Here is a 23,578-nt window from a genome sequence, read left to right on the forward strand (position 1 = left end):
AGCTATTCAATGAATTTTTATTAGAATTGCTGTCACTTTAATAATAAAGACAGAAAAATAAGGCCCCATTGGTTCTACACCACAATTTATAGGAGTTTTGTTCTGGTATATTTTAAATCAGTATTCTCTGTATGATATGTGATACCAACATGTAAACTATATTTGTAATATATATATATATATATATATATATATATATATATATATATATACTGTATCTGCTATCATAAGAAATTTCTCAATTGTCATAAAGCCTTTAGTATAAAAATTACCTTAGCCTTAAAACAAATGTAAGTTCCTTTGCAAGTCCATCTCATCCCAATTAGAAAAGCTGTCATCTAGAAACAAATGACAATAGGTGCTGGCCAGGATGGGAGGAAACTAAACTTTTCTGGTATCCACAAAGCAACTTGCTTGTTTTCTTTTATGAGTGTATGAATTTTAAAATTATTTATGATAATGATGGTGTTTGTAGTGGTGGAGTGGTATGCAGGGGCAGGATATTTGGTCACGCTGTGAACCCCCTGATTGTATACTGAAAATACTGTTTCTAGCTGTGGTGTGTCTTAGCCCTAGCACACACCTTTATTCCAAGTGTTCTCTGTAAACAAGATTAATTAAGTCAACCATAGGTCAAAAGGGAGAGCAAGCAACCAGTTGACAAGAAGGAAAAAAAAAAACTTAGAAACTAAGAGGAAGTCTGGAGGATGGCTAGATAGACGCAGAGGAAGTAGAAAGGTGGGACATTCAGTTTGAAGAGTTTGGGGGTTTTGTTTGTTTGTTTTTCAAGACAGGGTTTTTCTGTGTAGCTGTCCTGGACTCTCTTTGTTGACTAGGCTGGCTTCAAACTCACAGAAATCTGCCTGCTTCTGCCTGAAGGGTTTTAAGACAGTGTAGAGAAGGAACTTTTTCCTCTGGGACATTGGCTGAGTGGGAAGATCTGCTGGGTGCCTTCTTACCTCTCTGAGATAGTAGGCTTTCACCCCCAGCATCTTGCTCCTGAGTCTTTATTGGTAAAATTGAATGTTTGAGATTTTAGTGTTAAAAATAGTGTGAGTGTGTGTGAAAGAGAGAGAGCAAGAGGTGTGTGAGTGTGAACACATGCCATTGTACATGTGCAGAGGTCAAAGGACAACTCTTGAGAGTCAATTCTCTTTTTCTACCATGGGTTTTGGAACCTCATTGTCCAGTTTGTATGCTCACTGCATCTCACTACTGAGCCATTTCATTGTCCCTGTCCATTTTTTTTCAAAAACAAACAAACAAAAACTCCAAAACACACAAATAACAACAACAAAAACCTCAACATTATTTTCTGGCTAAATAGCTAAGCAAAAGGAATTTCAACAAAGCATATAATAACAGTGAATTTTCAGTAAATATAGCTAACTATGTGTGATGATTTGAGTGAAGATGGCCCCACAGGCTCATATATTTGAATATTTGTTCACAGTTGTGGAACTGTTTGGAAGAATTAGGAGGTGTTGCCTTGTGGGAGAAGGTGTGTCACTGAGGATAGCCTTTGAATTTCAAAAGCCCATATCTAGCCTGGTCTCTGTCTCTCTCTATGTCTCTCTGTCTCTGTCTCTGCCTCTGTGTCTGTCTCTTTCTCTCTCCTAAAAAGATATAATGTCTTAGCCACTGCTCCAGCACCATGTCTGCCTTTCTTTTTACACCCTTCCTCCCATGAGGTGCATGCACACTTTCTGAAACAAGCAAACTCCCAATTTAACTGCTTCCTTTTATGAGTTGCCTTGGTCGTAGTGTCTCTTCACAGCAATAGAACTGTAACCAAAACACTATTATTGTAAGATAGGCATAAATCTAACTAGCATAGACCCTGGAATTTCAAAAGCGGTACTATTTTCAAAGGTAAAAAGAATAAATTTCAAAGCAGCCTACTTGTAGTTATCATTGCCTGTGAACTTTCATGGACTTATATAATAGCATAAAATGTAAATTTTCAACTAAGTAGGAGCCTGAGTGGTTATTTAGGTCAAAATATGCATTTAATTTTCTCCATATCATATTTTCTATCTACGGGACCTGACTGGCCCATTTTAAAGTAACTCCAAAGGTTCTGCTAATTCATCTCCTATTGAGCTAGCTTTTACTGTGAAATGTAGAATCAATCTGAGGTTTATCTCTGTAAAGCACAGTTGCTGTCACCCACCAGATAGATTCTCTGGAGTCAAAGGTAGTTTTCCATATGAACAGACAAAATCTTTGCAACACTGAGTACCCATTGATCATGGATGTAGATGAGTCTTGTGCTCTGGTAACAGATCTGGAGTCACATACGGGATGGCATTTGTTAAAGTCTGGCAATGTGATGTGACACCGCTCTAGAGGTGGTGGGACCTGGGAAAATGGATAGATGAGGTCAACTAAAGACTAATGAAGGGTCAGCATATTCAGAACATCAGATAATTTATGCCCTGAAGGTTAGAAAGAGTCACATGAATAAAGTGTCTAGTCACAACGACAAGCTGCACGTGGGTGGGTGTGTGCATGTGGGTGGGTGTGTGCATGTGTGTGGTGGACAAGCCACATGTGGCAGACAAGCATGTTTTTCCATAGAAACATACAAACAAATAACAGTCCTCCATTTTAATAAATAATCTGATGTAAACATAATCTTATCCACTATAGAGGCATGAAAGCATAATCCAAAAACAATTCTTAAAGATTTTTAAAGAAATTGAGGTCACAAGATGCTTGCCTTAATTTCTTGAAGTTTCCACACAAGTGCTATGAAATCTCCCCACACAACTCCAATCCTGGACCATAGTACTACAATAATGAACGTGTTCTCAAGTAAAAAAAAATATTTAACAACACTGAAAAATAACGTATTCTCATGTAGAATATGATGCCAGTTACAAATATGCATCTGAAGACTGTTTAATTATTTGTATTTAATACTTTTTTACATTCAAAATCTCAAATATCCTAACTGAGCACTATGTTTCAGTGTTATGTAAGTTATTAGTGATATTAAATGTAATGTGTCAATGGCAATTCAGATAGATATATGCTCAAGGAATAAAGCAGTCTTTGTGTTTACAACCCTTACTTTTTCAAACTAAATTGTTAGTGATGACACTTGATTTAATATCACATTTGACTTATACTGTGTTAGGAATTACTACTGTGGGCTACAAAGCAATACAAACACAGCAGTGGTTCACATATAACAAAACCTAGTTCTCTTTCACATTAGCAGGGGGTACTTCTAAATCAAATGATCTGGAGCCCAGGTTCCTTCTACCTTGTTTCTCTTTTACATTTTATAGTCTATTATCTTTATCCATGTGTTCTAAAGTAACTCACAAACAACAACTGAGGGAATTGAGAACAAACTAGATTGCAAGTCATATGAACACAACAGATCAAAGTTCAATGTGTCATGTAAGCACACACCAATATCGAATACTTCCTTATACCTCTGCCTCCACCATATACTAGGCAATTATCTCTATCAGTAGAGGGACGTAGTTGGGTAAAGTTAATGGCATGGATAAGTAAGAAAAAAACTATCTGAGCTTAAAAGAGCAAAATTAATAATGGAGGAGAATTAACACTATATTAATATCTCCTTGAAGATTAATCAGGTTAATTACAATTTATTTTACATTTAGTAATCCTCCTAGACCAAAATTAACATCTTTGATTAGGGCACCACTTAGATATAAGTCCAAATGAAAAGTCTGAGTATTATAAAGAAAAAACATTTTTGATGTAAGTTTTTATGTTCCAGTGTGGTACATCTATAATTTATGTTATTTACTTAGTATAATGTATCCGATGTTCAGTTTCTACTTCAGAGAGAATTATAATTTTGAGTCTTTTGATATACTTTTACCAATATATCCTGTGAAACTTTTGCTAATTTATACTTTGATAGAAAATTTACTAGGGAGTGATTCAATGATTTCACATAGCACTTTATTGAGGTGTAAATTATTTGCTATAAAAGTCACCCTGTGACATTTATCCTTCAATGGCTTTTTTGCAGATATATGTTTTTAGAACATTCCCATCCCATCATCCTAAACGATCTCTCCTTGCAGGCAGACTCTGCTCTCCTGTCCAAATAACTTGTGTCTCTTAGCAATTTGACTTTTTAATTATTTTGAGTGGCTAGAATTACCCAGTGAATAGTTTTGAAGGTGGAACAGAGAGTGTGTATTTAAATTAGTTTCTTATTTTGCAATGCTGTCTACAAAATGTATCATGCATGTGTGGAGTATTGATTGCTGTGGTTGAATAGTGTTATAGTGTAAAACATGATTCATTTTGCTACATTTTTACCAGCTGATACTTAGGTTTCTACAATTATGAAGAATTAAGAAGATTTTGTTCATGTCTCTGAAATCAGTTGGATTTATGTTATTTCTAGTCTTGTTACACATTTCTTAATAAATAAATGTCAAGAACGTGAGCACACACAACTAGACATTCTGTCATATAATTATGTGGAAAAATGGCAGCAGTGATAATCTTAAGACCAGAGATTTTTTTCATAAATGGTGTTAAATCAAAATGATACTGCATGTCCGAAGCCACTTGTACAAAATAAGCTTTTTCTGGTCTTTGTTCTATTAGGACAAAAAAAATGCTATGTTTGAACTAAAAAGAGATAATATATTCTTTCCTAAGTTCTAACTACACAGTATGTTTTTAAAAAACAAATTAGAAATATCAGATTGTTATCATGGTGTGTTACAAACAGTTTTTTGGCTTTAAATGTAATTTGCTTGTATGATAGTATTTCCTGAGCACCTATTACATACCAAAAACTATTTGGAACTAAGAAAAGAAAATGAGATGATCGATGATCGTGGCTGTTGCCTTCATGGAGCTTTGTCAAGTAACAACAATCTACCTTCTTCAGATATAGAAAGAGCAGGAAAAGCACTAGAAAAAAGAATTCATACTCAGGCTGAAGTCTGAAGAATAAGGAAAAGAGAATGAGTTCAGTACAGGGGAAACAGTAAAATAACAAGCACTCTGAGTCATCAGAACTTTAATTCACTGAGGAAACAAGTCATTTCTATAGGCTAATCTTAAGAAAGAGTATTATTGCAACAGAAGATACAAAAGACCCAAAGAGGAAGAAAATTATGAGGTATTCATAAATCACACTAAAAACTATAAATCCACTCTTTTCCTAAAAACACCAGTGTCTGCCTTGGCCTTTTTTAAAAATACTTTTTTTTTTTCAATGCAGTTTATTCAGGAACATTGAACAATCCTCGGACCCCGGGGAAAGCCAGCCCACAGCTTATTTATTACAGTTTATTTACTTTGTATCCCAGTTGCAGCTCCCACCCTCATCCCCTCCCAACTCTGCCCTCCTTCCCTCCCTTATCAACTCCCATGCCCCTTCCCCAGTCCCAGATATGGGAGGTCCTCCTTCCCCTCCATCTGACCCTAGCCTATCAGGTCTCATCAGGACTGTTTTTTGTAGTCTTCTTCTGTGGCCTGGTAATTTGCCCCCCACAACCTCCGGGAAATTATCAAAGAGCCAGACACTGAGTTCATGTAAGATACTGTTCCTGTTCCCCTTATTAAGGAGTCCATTTGGAGACTGAGCTGCCATGGGCCATGTGCAGGGGTTCTGGGTTATCTCCATGAATGGTCCTTGGTTGGAGTATCATTCTCAGAAAAGACCCCAGGGCCCAGAATTTTTGCTTCTGTTGCTCTCCTTGTGGAGTTCCAGACCATTCCAGGTCTTTCTGTCTCCTCCATTCATAAAATTCACTGCACTCTGCCCAAAGTTTTGCTCTGAGTCTCAGCATCGGCTTTAATACTCTGCTGGGTAGAGTCTTTCAAAGGCCCTCTGTGGTAGGCTCCTGTCTTTGTTCTTTGTTTCACCTTCTTCTGATGTCTACCATATTTGTATTTCTGATTGAGGATTAAGCATCTTACCCAGGGTCCTCCTTCTTGTTTAGCTTCTTTAGGTACACAGATTTTAGTATGATTTTCCTATATTATATGTCTAATATACACTTATAAGTGAGTATATACCACATGTGTCTTTCTGATTCTGGGATTTCTCACTCAAAATGATCTTTTACAGTTTCTACTATTTGCCTGTAAATTTCATGATGTTCTTATTTTTAATTGCTGAGTAGTATTCCATTGTGTAAATGTACCACAATTTCCATATCCATTCCTCAACTGAGGGACATCTGGATTGTTTCCAGCTTCTGGCTATTACAAATAAAGCTATTACAAACATGGTTGAGCTAATGTCCTTGTTGTATAGTTGAGCATATTTTGGATATATGCCTAGGAGTAGCATAGCTGGATCTTGAGGTAGTACTATACCTAATTTTCTGAGGAAGTGCCAGATTTATTTCCAAAATGGTTGTACAAGTTTACATTTCCACCAGCAATGAAGGAGGGTTCCCCTTTCTCCACATCCTTTCCAGGATTTATTGTCACTTGAGTTTTTGATCTTAGCCATTCTGATGGGTGTAAGGTGAAATCTCAGGGTCATTTTGATTTGCATTTACCTGATGGCTAAGGACGTTGAACATTTCTTTAAGTGTTTTTCTGCCATTTGATATTCCTCTATTGAGAATCCTCTGTTTTAGCTCTGTATCTTATTTTTTAATTGGATTACTTGATTTTTTGCTGTTTAACTTCTTGAGTTCTTTATATTTTCTGGATATTAGCCCTTTGTTTATTCATAGTATAAGGCTCTTAAACTATAAGCTCTAAGCTGCTCATGATGGGTCATACCTGTAGTCTCAGCTGGCCAAAGGCCAAGGCAGGAGGATTACCCACTAGTTCAAGGCCAACCTGAACTAGTGGGTCACACAAAGAATTGCATCAGATTGGGCTACAATGTAGGACTTTTTATCAAAATATCAAAATTAAAAGCCTATGAGATAAGTTATATATGTACATGTATACTTTTAATATTTTTTCTTGACTTTATAAAAAGAATTCTACCTATGGTGGAAAAAAATTCATAAATATTATATACATATATATATATACATATACATATATATGTTAGATATGGTCAATGGTTATTTTGTAATAAAAACACTTAATCACTATATCAAAAGTTACATTGAAACAAATAACAGGTACTAAATAGAAACATATAAATACATAATGTACACTGAAAGTGAGAACAATGTAAAGTATATTAGAAAATGGATCATTTATAAATATAACAAACAGAGAAAATTACATTTCTATAAATGTAACTTATTAGATTATCTAAAAATAACTTCAGGACAAGGAAGAACCATAATCTGTGTCCAAAATTAAAATAAAAATAAGTAAACTGAGAAAAGTATTAGAACATGTTTCAGAGGTAAAGGCTAATTTCCTCAACACAAAATCTCCATAAGAATATCTGCTCCAAAAGAAGCACAAAACAGGGAAAATGAATGATGAATATGAAATAAAACACACTGAAATAAAGCCCAAACTGAAAATAGTGAGCATATGAAAAGGTGTTAGGAAACCAAAATGACTGGAACCCTAAGCAGAGAAGGCTGGGAGCAGGAAAAAGTACCCAGCCCGTCCTGCTATCTGAAGACAGAAATCAGTCAAGACTACGCATTACCTCAGCCTCTCTTCCTAAGGAGAACACCTCTTCCAAGTAGCCACACCCGCTCCTCTACCTTTGTCTCATAGCATGGGGCACTTTAACTAAACCTGTTTCTCTACAATACAGTGAAGGGCCCCCCTGCTTCATACCTTCTGCTGGGAAAACATAATGAGAAGATACCCTGCTTTCTCTGGGTGGCTGGCATGTTTAAACTCCCTACTACAGGGCTCCACTGTTTGGTTGATGTTATTAAAGACCCTTTGCCTAAAAGAATTTCTCCAACTCTGAAAATTTACAAGCAAATTTAGTATTACTCATGCTGACCAGAAGAGAAAAAGAGTAAAGCTGTCGCTAATGTTTTTATCTATTAGACTGTGTTGACAATTGTAACAAAAATGGAAATTTTAATTTATTCTTAGTAAAAATAGAACCTAGTAAAACTTCAAGAGAGTTGTGGCAATATTAATATTTTAGATGTACAATGTGTAAATACATAAAGTATTGACGTATACTTTTAAAATGAGATGCATGTAGATAAAGAAAGCTTCAAGGAGTTTTCAGGTAGAAGTTATCCCATATATATTATACGCACTGGTACAATACCTTAATACTAACATATCTACTTATCTACTTACCTACTTGCATCCCAACTATCCATCTATCCATTCACCTGTTTCACTCTACTGTGGTAAAGGAAAGGACAGTTTCCAGAAGAAAAGACAAAAAAATAGTCCAAAGACATCTACTTCCGAGGAAATCATGTTTAGAAGACATTGACAAGAATAATATTTCTTTTCCTAATAAATCTTGTTCTATATTTAACATAGTTTACTAACATTCAAGGTGGGTTTTCTTCTGTGGATGATTTCAGACAGAGAGACAGAGAAACAGAGAAATAGAGAAGCCTGTACTGCAGCAGGTGGTTGGAGGTCTGAGAAGAATTTCTGTGTCCTGCCACCTATTTAAAGCAGGGTCTCTCTTGTTGCTCATGGTGCAAATGACAAGCTAGTGGCCTGAGCTTCTAGTGATTCTTCTGCCAATGATTATGGGCATGTGCCAGGATTGTAAAAGCTCACTACTCCATCTGGACTTTTGTATGGGTTCTGGGGATCTGAACTCTGATTCTCAGGTCAACAGCTTCATCCACCGAGCCATCTCCTGAGCCCATCTAAGTGAAAGCCCCACACACACACAAAAATTAAAGAAATCAATGGGATGCTAAAAAATACTTGGCTTTAAATCTTTGCACTTAGCATGATAATTGGTTACCAATGAGGCATTATGAGTTAAGTCAGAGAGTACAGAGTATTATCATCTTGGTCAAGGTCCCCGCAGACAACAGATGGTGCAATAAAGGTAGGATAATTTAAGGAGTATCTAATGAAGAGACATTTTGCAAAGGTGTGGCAAGGTGTTGAAAGCCATATGGAGCAATGCAGTAATGTTTTGCTATAAATGGCATTGCTAAACAACCTTTCTTAGCTTTTAATAGAGGAGAGTGTTATCAGAAAATGGAAATGCTCTGTAGTAGAGAGCCTCTAGAGGTAGGAGCTGAAGCCATTTATCCACAGCAAACTACAACAGCTCCTCCCGAGAGCTAGGAGAACAGCACTTCACAGTCTCCGTTCTGGCTCCTTGCTGATGATCCCTATTGGCTGATAATAAATTGAATTTAAAATAAGCTTCTTATAGGACTGAGGATGATAGGGATTGAGAGTGAATCTGGGGAGAGGATAAATGGGTGACAGTTTACATCTTTAAGTGGTTCTAATTCTAAACTCTATAAGTTATCAGTTGTGTGAACTTGAGTAAGTTTGTTTTCTGTGCTTATATTTTGAGTGAGATGTTTTCGATGCTGTATCAGTTAGCATGTAGTTCAGAGACAAAAGTCACCAGTAACTAGAAGTAAAGAATCGTAACCTAATTACCTGCTATGCTTGGTTGAAGTCTAAAGAGTCTGAAGCAGGATTCTACAATGGCCTCTGGGCACAGGGACAGTGAACAGTGACAAAAATTAAAAACTAAGAACTTTTTCTCTCTAAGACAGAACTTCAGCCTTGTAGCAGAATGAGGTCACCAGAAGAACAAATGGCTGGCTGGGGGCAGTGATAATGGGCCACAGCTAGCATCTAAGGTAGATCAGCTGGGCTCTACCAGATTAGCTGTTTTTCTAACCTGAGCACCAGGGCAGCCGCCTTAATGGCGGTATCTAATACTGAGCCAGCTGAAAAGAACTGGCTTCTATGTCCTCAAACAGCATGAAGCATCACAAATACAGAATTGGAACTTGAACTGTAATAATTTCATAACTGGAGTGTGTAAATGAGCATAATAAGAACAACTTTAATTATTACCACTTAAAAACCAATTATAAAGAACAAAGCACATTGCTATGCACTTCATAAGCATTATCTTACTCATTTCTCACTGAAATTGCATTTAGAGTATTGTAGCACACGCTCTACACGTGAAGGAAATAAGGAAAAAATATCAACAGCACACCAAAAGAGCCGCCATGGGCCTTCAGGGACATTGCACATACAACACATAAGAAGCTGCTTTCCCCAGTCCCCTGGTCATACAGGCTAACCAGTCGCTTTATTTTGCTTTGAGGTTGACCAAAGATGTAGCCTCTAGTAGCGTTGCAAGTCTGAACCCTTGCTAAATAGGCCTGCACAAAGCCACACAGCCCCTACATTGTTTCTTGTGACACCAACCTTACCTGCTTTTCTTATCTTCCTCTGTGTCATAAATATCCACAAGGTGAAGCTAGAATATTCTACATCAAGAGTGACCATGATACTACAAATGTCAATGAATGGAACCACTCTCATTTCTTGTGACTTTCTAACAATGGATAATTCTCATTTGTCCTTTTAAACATATTCTCTTCTCAATTGCCTTTTGCTTTTCTGTTTGTTACTCAGGCTGGGTTTGTTGTTTGAACTTTTATTTTTGGTTCTGATCTGCTTGTTTATGAGACAAGGTTCTGATATACAATCCAGATGACCCTTGAAAACATGACCCCCTGCCTCAGCCTTACACATACATGCTTCAGTGAGAGGTCTGTGCCAGTCCCCAAAACCCTGTTACTTGTTCTTTTATCTGAAAATTTTATGAAAAACAAGGCTGATTTTGAACTTTAAAGTTAATAATTTTTTTCTTTTATCCAGTTTCTTGAACTCAGGATCAAGACAACTGGTGGCAGTTATGAGAGAGGAGGAGACACATTAACCTTTTCTTTTTCCCCAGTGGCAGAGAGAGCACATGAGGCCTCGATGGAGCCTTGATAAGTAGAACAGCCAGGATTAGAGCGAGGATACAGTCCTTTCCGTACTTAGCTGCAGATGATCAAATTCTAAGAACTGCACTTCCCTCTGTGTCTACTGAACTCATTTTGGATACAGAAAGGATGATTTAAAGAAGACAAAGATCTATAATTGTTTCTGACTCAGAGGTTTTACTCGTATCACATCTCAAGTATGCAAAGCAAATTAGAATCAGCTTAAAATTTTCTACAAAACAGCACATTGCAGCTGTTGCAACAAGGTATCTTCAAAATGACAGAATTGCCATAATACACAAAGTGTTCATCCTGTGTAGCTCTTCTCTTTAGTCTCCCCATACCCGTGTTCACGGAACCTCGTAGCCTTACTAGTCATGGGGGCTTGATACTCAATAAAATTTATAAAACTTACAGTAAGCCAAATTTAGATTAGAAGATAATTTTTTCCAGTTCTAAAATAGTAATTTTGATGTTATATACCATGAATACTGAGTTGACAGTATCCAAATAAATATTGTTTTCTCATATTTAACTGTTGAAAGTATTGGGTAGCAGTAGAGAGTAACTTACAATAATAGAAACTGAGTAGTTGGGGTTAGAACACACATGAGGTTCATACCCAGAGGCCAAAACACAGTAGGTTTGGCTTAGATTTTTAATATCTGATTTTGTATATCCATGCATTTCCCTGGCTGATTTCTTTACTAGGAATTCTTAATTTATCCTTTAATGGTGTGTTCTATGGATTTTTAAGTTTTCAGCGGACAACAGTAAACTTGTGGTTTGGATATATGTTCTCCTATTAGGTAACTTAAATTAGCAGCTGACTGAAGTCTAAATATTTATTAGTTTCCTACACTTTTGTTGAATAGCTACCATTAATAATGTTCTTTCTGAAGTATTAATGTAAAGATAACATGGCCGATTGGATTGTTTTACAGGACATTTATTTTAGGATGTGAAGGTCAATGTCCAGTTGCCGTGTAGATACATTTCTGTCTGCAATTAAAATCAGCACAGGCTCCCACATAAATCAGGAAAGAGCTTATTTTGGTAAACATAAATTTTGATTAGAGGGAAAGATTCTTTTTCTCCAATGATAATAATTAGCAACATGTACATGAATATTTAAAAGAGATGGCTGAGTGAATCAAAATAATATTTACTATTTCTGGCAAAAAAAAATAGTTTACTTTCATTTGCAAATATTTGGATTTCTAGAGGGGGAAAAGATGCTAAGAAAGAAATGAAAGATTAACTTTGAATTTTTTTTTCAGTCAAATATGACTATAGTTCATTTTTCTCAGCTAATAAGCTGGAACTTAAGCCCCAATGCACAATGACCACTGGTCATATTTATATTTTCTATTTATTAATCATTTTCTTTAAATGCAGGTGACCAACAGCAAGAGTTTCCACATTTTTTATTCAAAGGAATCAATACACTAACTAAACACAGCAAGGAAAAGCTGAAAGCTTACATTCTTCAGAGGTATCTATTATGAACAGACAGTTGTTATTCAAGTCACTTTTGGACCTGGAAGCTTGTATAACTGCATCTGGTAGGATTCTGTTACTTTGTAGTGAGAGAAAATCCTGACAGAGGCTTTGAAGTTATTCTCTAGTTCTTGCTAACTCTTCTGTTTGTTAGTTCACTCTGAACTTCTGTGCTATGTATAAATTGTACTTGTCCTTTTTGAGAATGGTTAGAAGTAGACCAAGTTGTATTTTCTGAGAAAATCAACACGTATAAAAGAAGAAACAAGGCAAACATTTTTTTTTGTTTTATTTATTTATTGTTTGTTTGTTTGTTTGTTCATTGGTTGGTTGGTTTTTGTTTTTATTTATTCATTTTACATCCCGGTTGTAGCCCCCTCCCACCTCTCCTCCAGGTCCTACCCTCCCTCCCTGTTTCCTCTATCTCCCCTCCCCTACTCCCCAGAAAATGGGAGGTCACACCCACCTACCCATCCTAGCCTATCAAGTTACCTCAAGACTGAGAGCATCCTCTTCTCTTGTGGCCTAGAGAGGTAGCCCAGCCAGGGGAAACTGATAAAAAAAAAAAAAGGCAACAGAGTCCATGTCAGAGTCAGGCCTCTTTCCCCCTACTAAGGAACCTAAATGAGACCCAAGCTGCCCATAAGCTACATCTGTGTAGGAGGCCTATGTCCAGTCCATTCATGTTCCTGGGCCCTGGTTAGTTGCTCTGTTGGTCTTCTTATGGAGCTCCTGTTCCCTCTGGGTCTTTCTATCCTTCCCCCGACTCTGCCACACGGCTCCTTGTGCTCCACCCACTGTGTGGGTGTGGGTCTGTGCATCTGTTTCCATCAGGTGCTGAGTGACACCTCTCAGAGGACAGCTAAGTTAGGCTCCTGTCTGTGAGCATAGCAGAAGTTCATCGTTCATGTCAGAGGTTGGTTCTCTCCCATGGGGTGAGTCTCAGGTTGGCCAGGCATTGGTTGGACATTCCCTCAAACTCTGCTCTATTTTTGACCTCGCACAGCTTGTGGGCAGGGTAAATTTTAAGCAATTTTAAAGGTAGTTTTGCTATTCTGCAATCCCTGTCTCTTCAGTCTGTCACACAGTAACTAAGTCGAACATGCCTGGCTCTGGCAGGGTTTCTGAAGTGAAACTATTCACGCACCTTTGTGCACATCATTTTCAAGCTGCCAAACTATTTAAAAGTTGCTTCTCCATTCAACAGCTATGACCAAGTCTTTAATGTTGTTCCTAAAGACCACATTGAGTTATTGCAACTCCACTGTCAGTATACAGTGTGTTTGATTGGCCAAAGTTTAAATTCTTCACTAGGGAAAATAAGGCCCTCAGAACCCTTTCTTAAAGCTACAGCTAAATAATATTATACAACTTGGCTAGTAGAGGTGACATCCCATTATTATATATCAGTGTGGAAATCATATAAGAAACAGCCACAAGCCCCTAATGCCAACCTATAAAAGCAAATTAGTGAAAGGGACTTATAAATCAAAGACCAAACTAACTAGTATTCAACTTTATGAATTTCCATTATCACACAGGATCTTAGGAAAATAAAACCACTCATCTAATTTTCAATGCATTTTAATTACCATTTTGAAGTCATTGAAGCATTTATAAAATGAGCAGAATGTATTTGTTTCCTGAATTGGTATCCACAGGATAATTTACATACATAGTGTATGGTAGCCACAGAATAATTTACATACATAGTGTATTGATTTCTTTACTGTTGTTATGAGTAAACATCATGACCAAGGTAATTTATAGAATTAAGGGTTTATTTGGCCTTCTAATTCCAGAAGGATAAGGGCCCATCGTGGGACAGCAGAGGAATAACAGAGGAATCACAAAAACAGAGAGAAAGAAGAACTCACATGTTGAACCACAAGCATGAAGCAGAGAAGAAGCTGGAAGAGGCATGAAACTTAGTCTCAAAGCCTTCCCCCAGCAACAGACTTCCTGTAACACATCTGCAACCCCTAACCTCTCCAACCAGCACCATCAATAATAAGCAAATATGCTAATGACTTAGCCTGTAGAGGACATGATTACCAATTTGACTGATATTATTAACAGGAAAAGTCGTGTTTCCTTCAGAATGTATCTAAACCCAAAATATTTTGCAACGCAAAATTCCTGCTAGAAGCCATGCTTTGACAGCCAGACATAGCAGTCTGTCTAGTAACAGTGATTCATGAAGAGCTGGTTCAAATAGATTTTACAAATAGTGGCAAACAGTGATTGTGTTTACTTAGCTCCTAGAAATATGCATGTGTGTGTTGTTGTTGTAGATGATGATGATGATGATGATGATATTCAAGGTTTCTTTGTCTTCTTTGTTTTACTTCTTACATTTTGCAATTTACTTGACAAAGGATGAGGCTCTAAAGAAATGGAGAAAAATACAGGGAAATGCCTGTCTGCTATGTTGTGGTAACTCCTAATCAAGTATTTACAATTTGTCCTTCATAGAAAATCAAGTTCTGTTCTTGTCTGTAGACCATGAGGATTTGTCTTACTTAAAAGATTTCACATCTTCCTCTGATTAATATTAAAATGCAGAATGAAGGAAATCACATATTAGATACCTCTGTCTCTACTTGTGTTTACAAAGTGCCCTAAGCTACATAAGTCTCTGTTTATGGAATCAGATCCTAAAACAGCCTTGTTTCTGAGCGCTGCTATTATTTGCCTAATCAGTGGATAAAGGCAGTGATTTGAGAAGTCAAACTCTCCTTGGGCCTCTGTTTTTGTTTGCATTTCCAACAGTTTGGTTGTACGGGGCTGCAGTTTCTGATTTTGCAAAGACTTAGAATCTCAGACTGAAATTCCTATTTCCTATGCATCTGTCAGCACTGAGGAGCCTTTACAAGAAACTTTGCTGTGTGTTCTCTGTCTAACCGGCAAACTCAGGAAGCTCTCACAGGTATCAACATGATCCACACACAGCCAAGCATAGGCCTCTCAGCGGTTGTGTCTGAGATAAGAACAAATTATTATTGATTTCTTCTTATGGAAATATTACCAGCTAAAGGATGTGAAAGTATGTACAAAATTAAACTGCAGAGCTGGATGTAACTTTTATAGGTCATCAGCTTCAAGGTGTTTTGGATCACGGAGGAATCCTTGAGGTATTTCTGTTTGTTTTTGTACACTGATAGGATTGCTTCACTGGGATTGAGGCTAACGTTCTCCAACATGGTTTCGTCACTTGACAACACCGAGGGAGCTGCAGAGCCTAAAGCGTTAGTAAAGCATCTTGTGGCTATTACAGAAGGAAATTGAAGGCCAAAATGATAGCAAGAGATGAGATATCTCTAATAGCATGGAAATATTAGTTACCTGGGTTCTTACATAATGACCTCCTGAATCAATTGGTCAAGGAGTTTAACCTTGCTTATAAAAATGTTGTCTAATAGTGAACAGCTGTTTTTTCCATTTGTGCTGGAATAAATCTTTTAGCAAAAGCAGGTTTATTGGCTGGGTTATCACAATAGCTGCCTGGACCCTGTGCTATGTCTGTGGAACACAAGTCAGTGAGAAAACAATCTTAAGGGACTTCGGGGCATGAGGGAGATCAGCCTTCCAAGAGTCCCTAGCTTAGCTGCTGGCAAAGAACTTCAACAAGCTCTAAGAAAAGGAAGGACAAAATATCTTTAGGAAGATCCACCCTCATCTTTAGAGATGATTAAGTATAATTTAGCCCAAAGACAAGTTTTTTTATGAAAAAGAAATTGCACTTGCTTATGACATTCATTTAGCTACTTCCTGTCCCTTGCTTAATATGTCAGTACCTGTATGAGGCATTAACATGATGAAGAATGAGTCAGAGAACATTACAGGCTCTTTCTTCAATACAATTCTCAGGGCCTGAGCAAATTTAAGATGCAGGAAAATAGCAGGATTAACTCAGAATCACTCAACATTTTGGCAAAGGCAAAGCTTGGGCTGTGAAGCTGCAGACTATAATCAAAAGTTAGCTCAGCAGGAGAACCATGGCAGCATGAATCAAAGACATTAGTTTATATACTCTACTCTGAAAGTGCTGTGTAGAATTAATGTAGAGGAAGAAAATGTGAACAAAACCAATATCTTTCTGAAAAGTCCACCGTCCCCAAAATGAATGACTTAGAAACTCTGCCATCTGAGAAAATGTTTACTTTTTAAGATAGTTGTTTTGTTTTTGTTGTTTTTATTTTTTTTTCTGGAAGCTATAGTCTTCAGAGCATAAAAATGATACTATTGACAGGGAGGGTGTGGGTAGGTGGCAGGAGGGAACTACAAAAAAGTTCAAAAGCTATTTTATTTATAGATTAATGAAAGAAGTGGGAAACAGTAAGATCTGGAGAGGACAGGAACTCCACAAGGAGAGCAACAGAACCAAAAAATCTGAGCACAGGGGTCTTTCCTGAGACTGATACTCCAACCAAGGACTATGCATAGAGATAACCTAAGACCCTGCACAGATGTAGCCCATGGCAGTTCAGTATCCAAGTGGGTTCCAGTGTAATAGGAACAGGGACTGTCTCTGACATGAACTGATTAACCTGCTCTTTAATTACCTCCCCCTGAGGGGGAAGCAGCATTACCAGGCCACAGAAGAAGACACTGCAGCCACTCCTAACGAGACCTAATTGACTAGGATCAGAAAGAAGGAAAAGAAGACCTCCCCTATCAGTGGACTTGGGAAGAGCATGCATGCAGAGGGTGGAGGAAGGGAGGGATTGGGATTGGAGGAGGGAGGGAACCACAGGGGGGGATACAAAGTGAATAAAGTATAATTAATAAAGAATTTTAAAAAATATTCCCTACTGTTTTTAAGGAAGCAAATTAAACTAAATTATTTCCTCATTGAAATGAAGTTATATATATTGAGTTTGCAATGCTTCAATGAGAGGGGTACAATAAAACAAATCCATAAGCTGGGCTTGTTGCACTCCCAGCACTCATGGAGGCAGAGGCAGGTGTATCTCTGTGAGTTCAAGTCCAGGCTGGTCTATAAAGTGAGACCAGAAAAGCAAAGACTACACAGAGAAACCCTGTCTCATAAATAAATAAATAAATAAATAAATAACAAAAATAGATGCTTAACTTCAAGATAGTTCATTTCAGCACTTTCCAATGATGTGCTGCTCACACATAGAAACTTAAAATACTACAAGTAAAAATCCTATAGCACTGAGTACCACAGCAACTTTAAGTGACTATCTGCTATGTGTAGGTACTGAAAAGAAAACAAAACAGAAAAGGAAACCCCTATTCTCATGAAGTTTACATGCTAAAGAAAAGGCACATTAAATGCAACTAGACTATATAGTTTATTTTTATTAATATTTTTAATTTTTAAATAATTTTATATATTCACATGTATCCCATGTGTAGCCTATTCCCTCTTTCCCTCCCAATCCTCCCCTCCCTCCCTCATCTCCTCCCTGCCTCCTTCCAAGTCCACTGAGAGGGGTTGTTCTCCTCTCCTTCTGTCTGGCCCTAGCTTATCAGGTATCTTCAGAATGGTTGCAATGTCTGTGGCTTAGCAAAGTTGCTCCTCCCTCATCGGGGAGGGGAAGCTCATGAGTTCATGTCTGAAACAATTCCTGTCCCCCTTACTAGAGAACCCACTTGTATACTGAACTTCCATGGACTATGTCTGAGCAGGCGTTGTAGATTATATCCATGCACAGTCCTTGGTTGGATAAACAGTCTCATAGAAGGCCCCTGTGCTCAGATATATTTGGACCTTGTGGGGCTCTCTGTCCACTCTAGGATATACTAATTCCTCCTTCCTTCATATGATTCCCTACACTCTGCCGAAGGCTTGGTTATGGGTCTCAGCGTCTGCTTTGATACACTGCTAGGCAGAGTCTTGAATTTTGCAGGCAAATAGTGGGATCTAGAAAAAATCATCCTGAGTGAGGTATCCCAAAAGCAGAAAGACACACATGGTATATCCTCACTTATATAGACCTGTAAGATAGGATAAACATACTAAAATATGTACACCTAAAAAGATAAACAAGAAAGAAGTCCAGAGGTAAGATGATCAATCCTCATCTAGAAAGACAAAGAGGATGGACATTGGAAATAGGAAAAAACAAATAACAGGACAGAAGCCTACCCCAGAAGGCACCTGAAAGACTCTACCTAGCAGTGTATCAAAGCAGATGCTGAGACTATATAGTTTATACATCTACAATTGTTTTGGATAATCTCACAAACATAAAGCTGCTTCAAGGATTTCTTGCTGAAGTGCAATAAAATCTCACTGCTGAAGACAACCAACATGGTTACAAATTTGTTCTGCTGACTAACGTTCATCAGTTTGGGCATGGGACAGGCTTCACAGTACCACAGCGACCCTGATGTAGAATTCTCAACCATATTAATGAGGGATTGGGGGACGTGACACATCACACCGTTTATTGGTTGCTGATAACGCCAAGGGGTCCTGAGACTCATTAAAACTCAGATAAATAATAATAAAACTTTTTTTTTCCTTTCACGTTTGGTCTCTCTGAGTGAGCCATCAATTCTTCATAGCTATATGGTGTCTGCCATTGGAGCAGGTGAAAGACAGAGGCAGACCTCATTATTAAATGTATTTTTGTAACAAGGGGGGGTGTGCTAAAAACATAACAGGAGGGCCTCTGAGAGACTCTACCTAGCAGTGTATCAAAGCAGATGCTGAGACTCTTAACCGAACCTTCCGCAGAGTGCAGGGAATCATATGAAAGAAGGGGAGTTAGTATGAGCTGGAGAGGACAGGAGCTCCACAGAGACCAAATATATCAGGGAACAGGGGTCTTTTCTGAGACTGTTTCTCCAACCAAGGACCATGCATGGATATAATCTAGAACCCCTGCTCGATATAGCCCATGGTAGCTCAGTATCCAAGTGGGTACCTTAGTAAGGGGAACAGGGACTATTTCTGACATGAACTCAATGGCTGGCTCTTTGACCTCCCCTCCCCCTCCCCACCCAAAGGAAGAGCAGCCTTGCGAGGCCACAGAGGAGGACATGGCAACGAGTCCTGAAGATACCTGATAAGCTAGGGTCAGATGGAAGAGGAGGAGGTCCTCCCCTATCAGTGGACTTGGAAAGGGGCAGGGAGGAGATGAGGGAGGGAGGGGGGATTGGGAGGGAATGAGAGAGGGGTCTACGGCTGGATTTATTATTTTTAATGATTTATTTATTATTTATTCATTTTGTGAGTATTATTTCATGTTTTATCTACATATATGTCTGTATACCATGTACATGCCTGGTGCCCACAGAGGCCAGAAGAGGGCATTTGTCTTTTGCAAATGGAGTTACTGACAGTTGTGACCCATGATGTAGGTGCTGGCAAACAAGCTTAGATATTGTGAGTGTTTTTAGCTGCTGATTCATCTCCTCAAATCCTGTGACATTCTATTATAATAGATGCGATTAATATATGTTGAAAATACTTTACTCAAATTTACAATACCAAAAATTCAATGTTCAGAAACAATATATCTTTGGATCAATAATATAAAAGGGCCCACACCAAAGTAGCAGTGAACTCATCTGCTTGGTGTCACAAAACCAAATATGTTCTATATCTACTGAAAATCTGAGAAGTAATAATGGCTATGATCCCGTGAGCATATGCTATATGCCAGACAGCATTGAGAATTACATAACAGCCTTTTAAATAAAAACTCTTATTTCCGTTATATAGATAATTCAAGAAAGGTTACATCATCCATCCTTAGACACGTAGCAAGTGACAAAGGCCACATGCAAACCCAACTGTAAAACCAACAACTGTTCTCTTTCATGTTCTAGGTTAAACTTTTGTGAGCAGTGCTCACCCCTTATTAACTGCTAATATCAGTCTGTCACCACACCAAATTCACAAACTACAATGCAAAAACAAACAAAATATTAAACCATAAATTATACAGAAGAATATGCACATACGAATATATTCTGATATGTCAGTGAGTGGAGAATCATGATGATAGGGAGCAGGAAAGGAAACAGAAAGAGTGAGAATGGAACAGGACATTAACAGAACAATGTGTTTCTTCAAAGCAAATGGAACAAAATAAAAGCTCAAGTCTGTTGGGGCAGGAGAAGGAACAGCAGCAGCAAGAATGGACAATTGAAAAACTGTCAATGAATATGAGATGAACTGTAACAGGTGCCGCTGGCATTCTGTTGGACACCACCAACTATGACCATCAGCAGTGACTGTAAATGTGCATGTGGCTTCTGAAACAAATGTGCTAAGTGACAGGGAGGAAGAAAATACAATGCACAAAATTCTAACAGGACTTCTGTGTACACTCAGGGTAAAAGAGATTGAGACCATCAAAAGTCCCTGAATTACTCCCTGGAAATACTAAAGTTTCAGTTTAAGTTAAACTGCTTTTGATCTAATATTTTTCTCAAAGGGGCTTATTATGAGCTGACCAGTTTACTTCCTTTATATAAAATTTATAAATATAGCATGAATCTTTAAATGAACACTTTATACAGTTTTTATATCCTCTATAATAATCCTTCCTCTCCTGCTGTAATAATTGGTTAGAAAATAGAAAAAAAATGAAAATGTTTAAGAAAACACTATCTCAGCAGGAACGGTTAAGAAAGATGCTAGGCTAATAATTGCACAATCTGTAAAACCTGTGTCTTGGTTCTTGATTTGGGATGTGAGGCCCTCCCCCTCTCTCATGAGGCTTGTTTGCTACTGAAGGTCAGTGCTCAGGTTACCAACAGTCACAGTATGTATTGCTAAAACTCCGTTTCTGCAGAATGTGCTCATGATTGGCTAATTTCTTTCTCCATTCAGTCTAAATACTGAATAGTTAGGGATAGAAGGAGAAGGAAGATCAGCTTCCACTACAATTGAGTTCTGTCAAATCGGCATTTGCATCTAAGTTAAGATTCTGGACATGAAATGAAATGAGCAGAGCACAAGGGCACTGCGAAGTTTACCCTGTGTTGTATATCCCACAAATGAATGCCCTGGTTCAGTCAACATCCACTATTAAATTGTTTTAGGAAGAGCAGCTGTCACCTGTAAATGTAGACCTCATCCAACTGAAGCTCCGTAATACGTACCTCTCGCATCTACACTAAAACATGTCCTCCATACACTCTGACTCCGTTCATTCAGCCAATTGCAAATACCGAATATTCAAAGGAAAATCGCATCTGCATTGAGCATGTTCCAGCCATTTTGTTTGCCACTGATCCCTGAACAAGGCAGTCTGACCACTATTCATATAGCATTTATATATTACCGTGTAGTATAAACGCTCATGTAATGACAAAATAAAAGGATATGTTTACATTCTATACAAATACTTCCCTCTTTGATAGGGGACTGAAGCATCTGTAGATACTAACCTTCTTGGAAAGTGTATGGGATCCTGTAACCAGTCTCCTACAGATAGCAAGTGATAGTAATAATTTATTGAATTTTTTATATTTAAAAATATTACAGTAAGTCCCACTGTAATAAAAATATTACAGCAAGTGGCTCAGGACCACCCAACTAGTGATTTCTGTGGCTATGGATCAACCGAGGTATGAACAAGTCTGCCTATACTTTCAGCCTCTGAGTCAGACTATCTGGGAGTGTGGTCTGCATTTTAAACAATTATCCCAATGTTCAATCAGGATAAGTAATTACCACTTTGTCCTGGAGTGTGTACAAGTGTATCTGCAATAGCCATGGGGATTTCAGTAATGAAGTGGATATATCTAAAAAACAAAACTGATTTTTAAAAAAAATCCAACTCATTGTTTAGGACCTGAACTTAAAGTAACCTTTTTCATGCACTGTGAGTGACCTGCTTACGTAGCTTACTGGCTTAATTCTGTGCACTCAAGCTCAGTTTGAGGTAGGGAGGACCCTTGGGAACTCTAAATGTCCCTTCTTTCCTTTGAGAAACCTCTCTTTATCCCGGAATATACATTTGTAAGGGCCTTGTATGTTCAAGTCGAACCCAACAAAACAATGTAGTGTAAAAACTGGGGAAAATATAGCTGAAATCAGAAAATGAAACAGAGAATAAGTACAGAATAATAAAGTTATAAGAATGGAGAAAACACCCACAAAAAAGGCACAGATAACATACAAGAGAATCTTGTTAGAAAATAGTTGGATTTTTCTACACATCCCTTCCTTTGTCAAGATGTATGATATTGTCATTCTCTGAGAACATTTAAGATTAGCCACTTCTGTGGACATTGACTTAGAATTTATCAACTTTACAACATGTGAAATTTTTCTTTTGTTGAAAAAAATCAGACAATCACAGACAATAGTGGTAAATAGTAACATAAGAGAACATACATTGGATCACAAACCAGGACTTCATGTACCTAAAAGAAAAGAGTTAAACAGCAGTGCAAATATGAAGCTATTGAGCCAGGAGGAAGCACCATCATCACACTTCTGAAGGAAGGTGGCAAAGCACTTTAACTTAAAAGACTAAGTAACTTAAACTGTTTAGCCAAATAATATCCCATAATAACAGGCACAAAGAGACCAATCTCATTTGCGTTTACAGAAATTTCCTACAGTAGGAAATGTCCACATTTTACTTAGGAAACGGAAACTGAGTGCAGTGAGAAATTCTTCTGCAATTCCCTGTTATGAACATCAGTACAAAGTCCCAATTTATTTCTAATATCAGAGATCAGACCTCTACTCTTGCCTGATACGTCTAAAACAAAAAGGGGGAACTGTAGAGAGCTGCGTAATTCCTCGCCTTAAAGATGGAGCTGGTTTCCGCCTTCCACCTTCCCGATGGTGAGTGCTCTCTGTCACAAACAACTCCACATTTGGCTAAGGCTGAGGATCTGGCTTGCTCCATGTATGTGGACCTGTCTGCATTGCCCACATGGCACGCTGGGGTTGGCTACCCAGAGGCTATTTAAGCTGTGGGCTGGCTTTCCCCAGGGTCCAATGATTGTTCAAGGTTCCTGAATAAACTGCATTGAAAAAAAAAAAATAGTAGCAGAGCCGAAATCAGAACAGGGGGCTCTAGAAGCTTTAGAGAATAGGCAAGGGACTTCCCAATAACACCCCGAGAGCCTTACTGATCAGAAAAAGCCTGAGTGGATTGCGCTGTTTTGATTTGTTTCTTCAATACTTACCAACATTTGCTGAGTAGTGGCTTTATCTCTGCCTCTCCCCATAGAAATGGCCCTTTTCTAGTCATTATGATCAATGTTAA

Source organism: Meriones unguiculatus, chromosome 2 (genome assembly GCF_030254825.1).
Source record: "Meriones unguiculatus strain TT.TT164.6M chromosome 2, Bangor_MerUng_6.1, whole genome shotgun sequence".
In the NCBI taxonomy this organism is placed as follows: Eukaryota; Metazoa; Chordata; class Mammalia; order Rodentia; family Muridae; genus Meriones; species Meriones unguiculatus.